This window comes from Lactuca serriola, chromosome 6 (genome assembly GCF_051521515.1).
Source record: "Lactuca serriola cultivar US96UC23 chromosome 6, Lser_US96UC23_V15, whole genome shotgun sequence".
In the NCBI taxonomy this organism is placed as follows: domain Eukaryota; kingdom Viridiplantae; phylum Streptophyta; class Magnoliopsida; order Asterales; family Asteraceae; genus Lactuca; species Lactuca serriola.
Window position 1 is genome coordinate 127,797,883 of NC_136413.1, and position 11,131 is coordinate 127,809,013.

Here is an 11,131-nt window from a genome sequence, read left to right on the forward strand (position 1 = left end):
CATATATACTTATCATTTATTCAAAATACAATGAATCTAAACTACACTCATATAAGTTATAACTATGAAATTCACACATGCATTTATACCTGATTTTCACATCATTTTCAGACATTTTATAGAAAATATCGGATTTTCTGGGTTTTTATGAAAGATACAAAGACTTTTACTCAACATACTTATGAACTCACCAACATTATATATGTTGACTGTTTTCAAAATAACTTGTATTCTCAGGTAATCGGTAAGCAGGAAGATTTGCAAAGTGTGTATGGTTTCATTCTATGTAACAACACTTATCGTAATTTTAACAATATGAACTTATGTATTCTAACAATGTACTTGATGTGAACAATGCTAGTTGTATTATGTAATGTTGGTGATGATCGTGTTATGATTCATGTCTATTCATTGTGATGATTATTCAATTGTTAGTCACACGAGCCCCCGGACATTTTCGCTGTCTGGTTCGGGGGTGTGATAGGTCGGTATCAGAGCAATGTTTATAGTGAACTAGCATATCTAGCCAAACATGATATGCAACTATAAACACAATGGGACTAAATAACTCTGAACAAAATAAAAGTTTCACACTTATGTGTGCATAGTAGGATAATAACCTAGCAATATTTAATAAAAGCTTCTGGAGGAAATTGAACACTATGATTAAACTTGGGCAGTTATGTAGTCATATTAGGGATAAATATAGCTTGATCAACTATAGTTATTTAGAATATGACCAACATGTGTTCGGGAGTAATCACAACGGGATGATTATCAGCAAGGGTTACACTTCTACCAAGCGTTAGTGGCTCAAGGAGTGCTTGAGGAGGATCCTAAAGGGGGACAATGGGGAGCCCATGATGTCGGACCCGACGAGTACACCGATACCGACTATGAGTTTTAGGGAACCGACGAAGAAATGAAGGAAGATAGGGACGTGAATGAGGCCCCTCTCAAACCACCTATCGATGAGGCACACTAGGACCACCTTCTTCCACCAGCAGATCCCGTTGGTGAGGATCGTTCTCTGGAAGAAGAGGTCGCCACACTTCGGCAGCAACTGTTTCCTATGGAGGCACGAGCCGTAAAAGCTGAGCAGGAAAGAGATGAGGTCATCGGAGAAATGATCGAGATGGCTCAGTTGTTGGCACAACATTTTGGGATATGATTTCATTACCATCTTTAGACACTTCTCCGTATGATCAGGATTAGTAGCGTATCTTATTATTATTAGGATTCTCTTAGGTGTACTATGCTATGTACTATCGACTCTATGTTTAAGTGATTACACTACTCATAGGGTTGTCATGCTGCCAGATTTTATATTTCTATGTACTGTATGCCTTTTGGAAAATTTGCATGTATCAAAACTATTAGTATTAATGAAAATGATTTATGTTTTATCATGGCATTGTTATATGCTATGTGTTTTACCTCCTTGTTCTATGTCAATGTGTGAAATTACTTAAGTACATGCTATACCCCTAGTCTATAGGAACACAAACTCTCAAAAACCATATGCACTCAACATCTTTCTGTTCCATGACAGAAAGATGCCTCAAAGACCTAACTGTGGAAACAACACAACACCAACCCCGCCGGAAATAAACTCGGTTGTATTCCAGGAAGCAGTGTCTGTTGCGGTCACTGCAACACTTGCACAGATTCGCAATCGAAACAACGGAGTAGGAAACGGGCAGGGAGCCGGAAGCACAAATCAAGGGACAAACCACGGAGCCACACGACCATGCACCTACAAGGATTTCACCAACACCAAACCTCATACCTTTAATGGGACAGAAGGCGTCATAGCCCTGAAGAGATGGATTGAGAAAGTAGAGTCTATTTTTGAAATCTGCGGCTGTCCGGATGAGTGTAAGGTCAATTTCGTAGCCTGCACGTTCGTTGACCAAACTCTCTCCTGGTGAAATGGCAACGTAGAGGCCATGACACTCCCAGTGGCGAACGCGATGCCTTGGGAAGAGCTGAAGGAGATGATGCTAGCAGAATACTGTCTTTGAGGTGAGATTCAGAAGATAGAACAAGAATTATGGAACCTCACGATCCAAAACTCCAATATCAACGCATACATATCCAGGTTTAGCTGGCTATCTCTTCTATATCCCGGAATGATCACCTCAGAAGAGAAAAAGATTGAAAGGTTTATCTGGGGACTGACTGAACCTATCCAAGGGAATGTCATTGTGGCAAACCCTAAGACGTTTGATAGTGCCAAGAAATTGTACGATCATGGCAATAAGAAGGTTGCCAAGACAGTGGAAGCGGAGGTTAAGAAGGAAGAACAGAACAAGAAGGGGGAAAAACAACAAGCGAAAAGGAAAGGAAAACTTGAAATCATCTAGGAAGCAACAAACGGTGTCTGTCCATTGTCACAACTAGAAATTTTGTGTCTTGTAATCACTACATTCAGGTAAAAGTGTAGAATCAAAAACCTAAGAACATGTATGATACTTACTCTATGATAACAAAATTTTAATCCAATACACCATACAAATACTACTAATAGTCAATAAGCAATTGGAAACCCTAGAAGTTCTTGTTAGGTCCATTTTGGACTAGGACTTCCTTATTGGACTCATTGGGCCAATAAGCTTCCAATTTGACTATCATGGGTTTAGAACCTTTTAATGGGCTCTAATTTGGGCCACATTGGGCCTAGAAGGGAATAAATCAACTTCATGAAACATTATGGGCCATAATTAACTTAAACTAGCCCAACAAAGTATAAAAATCACCATCATATTTTATAAGGCCAATAATCATTCAACTTAACTCTAATATGGGCTTAGGGGCATTAAAGCCCATAAATCTCTTGTCCCCTCTCCAATCTCGGCCGAAGCCCAAAGAAAAGGGAGAGTTGACCTTTGTTTCCACCTCATAATTATTCAAAGGTCTTCCATGCAACTTATCCCATGTACCCATGCAAACATCACTTCAAGGTCTCTCTTCTTCTCCCTCTCTCTCACTCTCGACCGAACACACACACATACACTCACCAAAAATTCCTTTCATCCTCTCAAAGTCTTGAAGAACATCCCCTCATCCTTTCTTCAATAATTTCGAGATCTAAGGAGCATTCAAGAAATTATCTCCACAAATTCTCTACTAAAGGTAAGATCAAGTTAAGATCTATGATTTTGGTACTTTATTTTATCAAAATCTTCTTCTAATCCATGTAAAAATCTTGATCACTCTCCTAGAAACTCTCTAAATTCGAGATCTTCCAAAGAAAGGTTGCTTAGGCCGAAAATCACCTCATTTCCTCCCACCTTTTCTCCAAAACCGAAACCACAACTCAAGGTGAGCTTCATACCCCCTTGTTTTCGGTTTTTATAAGTTTTGTGGGGGGGGGGGGGAGGGGGAATACAAGCAAATGTGTAGATCTATCATTATGTGTATGCCTTGTATGATTTCTATGGTTACATGTGTGTTTTTGTGTCATTATGATGTTGGATCTAGCCATAAACCCCTAAAAATCGAGATATACTTTATGTTAAATGATACTAGCATAAACTATATTACTACATACAAGGTATTCCAAGAAAAATAGCTAAGTGGCTTAATAACATCTTCTTTGGGCTAAAAAACTCATTTTTGGACACAAAATGTTAAAAATATAAAGTTAAAGGGCCCAAAATGACATATTACGAATTCTGATGGGTGAGATGAGTCAAAACAGTTTCAATAATGTATTTTCTGAAAATATACTCTTTTGGAGGATTAAAAATATAAATTTCAAGCTTAATGGGCTAAAAATGACATTTTCGGCCCAATAGGGCCCAATATGCGAAATTTTCCAAATTGAGGGGCTGAAACTATGTTTTTTTGTAAAACAGTGGACTATTAGTGTTCTAAGTTCTTTTCAAAGGTTAAAAATGCTTTTCATAATTAAAAAGGACCAAAGTTGCAAAAATTTTCCAATTTGGGCCAAAAATGTAAAAATTACGAAAAAGAGAGGTTACAGCCGAGTAACCTGTATTTTGAGGGACTAAAACTGTTTTCAATTAAAAAGGTGCTGAAAAATATCAATTTCAATAAGTTTTGATGTTAAAATGCCAAGAAAAATGGTTTAAGGACTAAACCTGAAATTTATTTATTCAAAGGGTTGAAAAAGTAAATTTACAAAATAAAGAGGGGCTGTAAACAGAAAAATTTCAATGATAATTCAATACATCCGTTGTGATCAAATATTGACACTGCGACTACCGACGAATTTCAACACACAACAACACCAAAAATCGTTATCAAACGAATTGATTCGGTCTCGAATCAATAACAAATCCGAAACTACTAACACGACGACAACTCGATTCATACACGGAAAATTTGGGAATTCAATACACACGTGAGAGTACACAGACGTCGATACACCATCTTTGGGCCCAAAAGTGTAAAATATTGTTTGTTGGGCCTTGCTAGCCAAATGATCTGATCTTTAGGCCCGAAGACATCAACCTTACGAGTTGTTGGGTCTTACATGATCCAACACAGCGTAAAAGGACTTTCAATGGCAACGTGCTGCTGGTCCCCAAGGGTCCTTCGGTACTGCTAGCAAAGTCGAGAATTCACCAATGCGAGTTGGGCTAAGGGCCCTTCGCATTCACTATAGCCTTGAACGACGTAGGGAATTACCTGGGGCTTCGCACTCACTTTTTCCCCTCGGTCGTGGGGCTACATGAGTCCGGGTGGTTAGGTTAAGTGAATAGTGCGAGCAACGCCTAAGGGAATCGTTTGTACGGTTGTCAACGGGTCATTTTCATTAATGTACGGTTACAGCAATTCACAACCCACAATTAATCCAACGTCCCCGGAGCTCAACGAATACACCTGTCGTAACGAAATAACGAAACATGAAATTATTTAATGCAAAGTAATGGGAAAACGTCGGGTTTTCCTAGGATTTTCGATTATTACACCTGCGAATTACATACCGAGTTTTACAAACCGTACTCTTACATTTATAGAAACAAACAAGCATACTTTCGGATCTTCACACCTTTTATACTGTACAATTTTCAGAAAATATCGGATTTTCTGGTGGTTTTCAAAACGATACAAAACAATGGATTTCAAACATTACTTATGAACTCACCAACATTTCATATGTTGACGTTTTTCAAAATACTTGTATTCTCAGGTAACAGATAAAGTGAAGGAAGAATTGTACTCTATGACGTTTTGCTGTTGTTTAATTAATATCGAACAATTTACTTTTGGGAATGTAATATTTTGAAACTATGTACTGAATGTAAACGCTACCAGTTGTAATATTCCAATGCTTGGTATTGTATGATGTTATGTTTCATGTATATTCATTGTGATGGTATTCAATTGAGTCACGACAGCCCCCGGACGTTTCCGCCGTCTGGTTCGGGGGTGTGACATCCATGGTGCAACACAAGCTACTGCCACACCACATGCTCCAGCCTCATCCACGCCAAATGCTTCAAAGCAGTACTCGAGAAATATCCCCAAGTGTAACAAATGCAACTTCCACCATCACGGGCAGTGCAGAGAGATGAGTTGCACAAGGTGCAATCAGAAAGGCCATACATGGAAGTATTGTAGGACTCAGCTTCAACAGAACCAAATGACAAACAACAACAACAACAACAACAACACCAATACTAGAGATAGCTATACCTATTATGGATGTGGGAAAACTAGGCATATCAGGCAAAACTGCCCCAATGCGAACAATCAAGGGATAGGAGCCATAGGGACAATACTGACAATGGGTCAGGGTGAAGCAGTGCAAGACCCAACCATTGTCACCGGTACGTTCCTACTTAACGACTCATATGCATGCATCTTATTTGATAGCGGAGCAGAGCGAAGTTTTGTGAGTAATAAGTTCAAATACTTACTAAAACAACAACCCTAAAAGCTTAATGAAGCCTTCACGGTGGAAATGGCTAATAGGAAGACTGAATCAACTAAGGATATCTATGTGGGGTGTATACTAACTCTAAACAATCACACCTTCCAAATAAACTTAATGCCTGTAAATATTAGGAGTTTTGATGTGATCTTCGGCATGGATTGGTTAAGCCCCATCATGCCAATATTATGTGTCACGAGAAGGACGTCCGCCTTCATCTTCCTAACCAAGAAACCCTAATAATCTACGGAGATAAACCCGGAACAAACCTTCGCCTTATCTCGAGTATCAAGGCACAAAAGTGTCTACAAAAGAAGAACGATGCATTCCTTGCTCACGTGGTGGATAAAACCAAAGAGGAAGCGAGCATTCACAACATCCCAGTGGCGTGTGATTTCCCGGATGTGTTTCCAGAAGATCTTCTGGGAATACCCCTAGAACGACAAATCGAATTCCGAATTGACCTAGTGCCTGGAGCCACGCCAATCGCCAAATCACCCTATAGGTTGGTTCCTGTAGATATGCAAGAATTATCAAGCCAACTGAGCGAACTCCTGAATAAAGAATTTATCAGACCCAACTTCTCGCCGTGGGGAGCTCCGTTCTTTTCGTTAAAAAGAAAGACGGATCCTTCAGAATGTGCATCGACTATAGGGAATTAAATAAGCTCACCATCAAAAACTAGTATCCACTTCCACAAATCGATGATCTAATTGACCAGCTTAAAGGAGCTAGTTACATTTAAAAAGATAGATCTGAGATCTGGTTATCATCAACTCAAAGTCCAAGATGAGGATGTTCCTAAGACTGCTTTTAGAACTCGTTATGGTTATTATGAATTCGTCGTGATGCCCTTCGGTCTGACGAATGCCCCCCACTGCATTTATGGACCTCATGAATCGAGTCTGCCGCCCATTCCTTGAAAAATTCGTAATCGTTTTCATTGATGATATTCTCGTGGACTCTCGAAGTGAAGAAGATCATAGCCAACACCTCTGACAGATTTTAGAAACCCTGTGGGCCGAAAAGTTGTATGCATAACTCTCCAAGTGCGAATTCTGGCTCCGCATCGTAAACTTTCTAGGCCATGTAGTTAGTCAAGAAGGAATACACGTGGACTCCTCCAAGTGAAGGGTTTTGCGCATTCTAACACTCCTATGGTGTACATGCAACCCTAGAAACCTTGGATCTATGATTTATTTATGGTACATGCAAAATTGATTTTCCAAGGTTCTTAACCTATCTAGCATACAATGAAACTTTTAATCATAAAGTATAGTAAGAAAACATACCTTGTAGTGCTTTGGATTCCTTGAGAACCTTGTGAACCTAGCACCCCAAGTGTGATGCCTCAAATGTCTCACACAACACCAAATGCACTTGGAATAAACTTGAGAGAAATGTCACACACTTAGAATCGGCTATGCCCTCTTATTTCTTACAAACTAGTCCGATTTTGGTCTACACCATGTTGCTTATATAGTGTGTCATAATTAGGGTTACACCATGTAAACCCTAATTTGACATGGCTCTTCATTTCCATGATCCATGGGTTCAAAGACACCATGGAGCATCCTATGGGTTTTATCCCAACTTGATAATCCATGGAGCATTAGCCCACTATACAAGTATGGGTGATTTACACAATCAACCCATATATTTAATTAGTCTCCTTTTTTATCACTTAATTAACACCAAATTAATTCTTGATCAATACTAATTAAATAATACTATTAATATATTAGAACTTATAATATATTAATAAACCTTAAGTGTTATTTCTCTCATTTTAGTCTATCCAAATGTATGATGCCATGCAACCCAAATGGACCATGCCGATCGGGTCAAGACATCCTAAAATAGTCATGAACTTAGACACCCAATCGAATAGTCTCCAACTTTGATAAGTCTAATAACTATATCTGCAAAAATAACTTCAGGAACCGATCAACAATCATAGCTCTTTCAAGGTCTCGCGGAACTGAGATGACGATGATATTCCATTTAAGATAAGTGATCATATCATCCTCTGTTCTAGATATCCGCCGGACAAATACATGGAACAATGTATTACTTATTGTTCAACAGTTTCTTTCTCGATTTCCGATTTGTTTGACATAGAACATAAGTGAACAGATCAACTTAGTTCTGACCGGTCCCAGTACATGGGTCAACACAAAATCATCGAGTGGCCCAGATATCGCTTCTAATCCAAGAAGGAACAAATAAACTTTTACTCATATGCTTGTTCTTCTACTTGTTGAATTACACACAAAAGCACGTTTTATAACATCGAGTTACCAATGTGTTTTCGTATGATCAATGTATAACCAACTCATAGGCAACAAGTCATATCTCTAGGTTTGAAGACTTATCTGATATTACCGTCACACGATCACTCAAGATAAATTCCATGAAGGGATACCATTGAGCGTGGGTTGAATCCAATACTCAGAACTTATGAGCACTCATGAGTGTTGTAGCACCACTTTGTACAACATCTTAGACCTCTAAAATCCAATCCATGACAGTCTTGATTCATACCTACTTCCAACATATGACCGACTGTGGATGGTTTGAATAGCTTAGTCATTCATGAAGAGCGACTTAGTTATTCTGGAAGTCAAAACATGTAAAGTGAAACACAAGAATAATCGAATCCAATATGGTCTCAGAACTTATGAATATAAATAAAACATCTTTTATTTATCACCATATTGGTTACCCATCATTCATTGCGTACTGTTTCAAACTATCAACTTTATACTTGAATTAAAACAATAGTTGTCATGTGCTCCAAGCATCTACACTATGGTTTTCTATGATTTTTACTTTGTGAAATAGATCGATTGAACATAATTCTAGTGATACTCATTTCACAATCCAAAATCCTTACTGCAAATGCAAGAATTCCAAATTCCTGCCATTTACCTAAATTTGTTTGATTCTAAACTTATATGCATTGGTCCTCTTGTAATGATTATGCACAAAGTCACAAACACTTGTCAACAGACATTATAGAGTATTCCAGTGGAGATCAACTCCATGGAAACGAAATCTTATATTCAAAGTTCATTGCCTTGGAACATTCTTCTTGCATTAAGTTTCCTAATACTACACAGATTTAATGAATACCTTCCACCTATGGGAACATTTCCATATTCCCCTTTTGACTATTACTCCTGAACAAGAATTGCCTCTTTTCCAGAATATGTCAATATGGTCCTTCCAAAATTAACACTATACTTCCAACTGTCCTTGAGCAGTAAACCTTAGATTGTCCTTGACAATTGCTTAATCAAATTAGTCATATCTAGTTCTAGTACTTTTCCCTCTTAATGCTTTGGGCATTTGGAAAATTTAGAATACATAAATCTTATAGCGCAGGCAACCGATCCCATATCCGCAGCATATGGGACACGATTCATAAAGACATGATACTAGACCAATCTTTTGCTATAATATTTCTATTTTTATTTGTCAACTTCTCATAATTCAGATTATGAAAAAGGGATGTCGTAATCATAATCGAATCTTAGAACGCAAATAATGGACCCATATATAGAATTTCCTTATGTTGATCCACTCCAACATGAAATTCTTATATATATATATATATATATATCCTTGACTAAATATGATTAAAACCTCAATCTAAGCTTTTAGAATTAAAGTGAAGTATAATTTCCTCTCCCTTAATTATAGCAAAACAACTTTTTCCCAATTGAAACCTTTAGTTTTCTATAATTAACATTGCTAACATGCAACACTTATTCTAATTATCATGCTCCCACTTGCATGATGCTTGTTAGCATGAAGCCTATGCTCCCACTAGCTTTGACATGTACTCAAAAATCTGTTGGACTTCTAGATATCAATACTTTATTGACCTTCTTACCAAAGTTTATATTTCTGATATGAGATGCTTTGATAAAACTTTATCAAAATCATACACCTTTCCTTAGATAGCACATATGTGTGTCTAAACAATTTCGGAACTATGAAAAGGGATCTCGTAATCATAGTCTCAATTGCTTAGACCTTTGCCATTTCTCACAAGTCCATGTTAGTGTGCCGGTTAACCACACATGCTCCACTAACGACTTTGAGAATTCAAATATCATATTTGCCATCTCCTTAAAATCTACTTAGTGAAAGCGTTTCCTCACCATCATTTTCATGAATCGGATAGAAACCTTATGACACTTAGATTTTATGGTGTATGTGTTCCTATCCATGTGAATTTGTCAAAACCATAATCACAAGACATGGTTATTGACAAATCCAAACTCTTATGGATTGAACTTGTGCAAGCTTAACTTCTTGCCACCTGGAAGCACAAGGGCCTGCCATTACTTCCAAGCTGTTATGCAACCAATTGAGGACTCTCAGAACTCATATGCAAAGCCAACTTTAACTGGAATGGGCACAGAAATAGGAATATGTCAACACGATAGGTTATAAACCTCAAGTCGCTGCTAGTGATAAAGTATAGGCTTTTCCTTCTTGATTAGTTCTGGAAGCATTTCCAAGATCTTTAAGACTCCCACTGCCCTCTTGACATATAAGACTCACTTGCCAAATTTTCAAGAGATAGTGCAGATTCTTTATCAACACAAACACTTCACACAATTGGCCTTAAGTTGGTCTCTGTTTTATCAAAAACATCACAACTTACCAATTTCAAATGTACAAGAGTGGGATACATTTTACTCTTACATTTGACTAGTGTTATAAACCTTTCTTTAAGATATGTCACTCAAGTTACAATCTTGGAGTATGACTTTAAGAATTGTTTTTGGAACGAATTTTGACTCATCTTCTTGATTTAACCATTTCAACAATTCTTGATTCCTCTTCTTAGCCATATGAATGCACTAAGATGTCTTTAGAGGACCAATTGTGACATGGTTTCTTAATCATTAAAATGAACACAAAACATGATACTAAAGTACTCTCTCATCTTTTCAGATTTGAGAAACTTTTATCCTTCTGCCTAATTTGATTCTTCTCATCCGTCCTGCCATACACTGAAATTTTTTCAATGTTTCAGAATTATACTTATACTTATAAGTATAACCATATTTACTAAACCTTAGTAAATCATGATGAATAGTCTTATCAACCTTTTGTGGTGGACCTTGATCAGTGCACAAGAATGTGTACTCGATCCATTAGTCCTTCACTTGACTCACATATACATGTGAACAAGGAACTAGTCTTAAT